Raw genomic sequence first — 1,173 nt, 5'->3', positions numbered from 1 at the left:
TCATAGGATTAGAGGATGCTTATATATTTATTAGAGAATTTGAGGAGGTATGTGCAACCATGAAACTGTAATTAACAGAGGATGAGGTCAAACTTAGATTAATCAACTTTGCCCTTAAGGATAATGCTAAGAAGTGGCTTTATAGTCTGCCAAACCATTCTGTCACTATCTGAGAGGGCTTTGTGAGAATATTTTTGAAAAAGTATTTCCCCCATCATAAAATAGCTAGGATTAGGAATGAAATAAATCAATTTTACCAACTAGCTGGTGAATCATTTTGGAAGTACTTTGATCGTTTCAAGAATCTTTTGACCCAATGCCCACACCATGGAATAGAAACTTGAAGACTATGCCAGATCATCTATGAGGGGTTAGATTCAAACTCAAGAACCATGCAGAGTCCATGTGCCAAGGCCAATTTATGGACAAAGAAACTACTGAAGCTTGGCAATTCTTAGAAGACCTAGCCGAGAAAAATTTACAGTGAGAAACAACTAGGGAACCTGATAAAGCTACACCTTCAAGAGGAGGAATGCATCAAATTCAACCAACCCTAGCATCAGAGGCCAAGATTGCAACCTTAACACGTAGATTAGAAGCCTTAGAATTACAGAGACCAGCCAATGTAAATCAAATATCTGCACCCTTGTGTAAAGGGTGCAATGCACCAGACCATGTCTTAGAAGAATGTTCCTACTCGAATGAGTGTGCACAGGTGAATGCCACCTATCAAGGACCATTGAACAATCCTTATGCACCCACATATAACCCAGGTTGGAGGAATCACCCAAATTTCTCATGGTCCCAGAATCCTAATGTAAGCAATCCAAATTTCAATCAGTAAAATCTAAGGTCCAACCCAGTGATGAACAACCCGTCAGGCTTCCATGATAATGACAAGAAAATTACCTCTTTAGAGAAAAGCCTAGAAGCCATGATGAAGACACATACCAGCTTTATGCAAACCATGGGTCAATTCATAAATAATAACACCCAAGCTATAGCCCGTCTAGAAATGCAAGTAAGTCAGCTGGCTTCGACCATTAGTGAACGAGAACATGGTAGGTTACCTAGCCAACCTGAGCCAAATCCTAGGAACCAAAATGGTCCACGACCCCAACAAGGAAATCAAGTTAATGGTGTAAATGTCATTCATACCTTAAGATCAGAAAA

At 39.7% G+C, this 1,173-nt stretch overlaps 1 non-coding gene across 1 annotated transcript; it reads right to left on the bottom strand.

The window, feature by feature from the left end:
• Positions 1-227: 227 nt before the first annotated feature.
• Positions 228-334, bottom strand: LOC140851357 (small nucleolar RNA R71). The gene has a single exon (XR_012134109.1). It is a non-coding gene; the product is annotated as a small nucleolar RNA R71 (small nucleolar RNA).
• Between the last annotated feature and the right edge of the window lie 839 nt (positions 335-1,173).

This window comes from Elaeis guineensis, chromosome 8 (assembly GCF_000442705.2).
Source record: "Elaeis guineensis isolate ETL-2024a chromosome 8, EG11, whole genome shotgun sequence".
Classification (NCBI taxonomy): domain Eukaryota; kingdom Viridiplantae; phylum Streptophyta; class Magnoliopsida; order Arecales; family Arecaceae; genus Elaeis; species Elaeis guineensis.
This window is presented reverse-complemented; position numbering and strand designations above follow the sequence as displayed.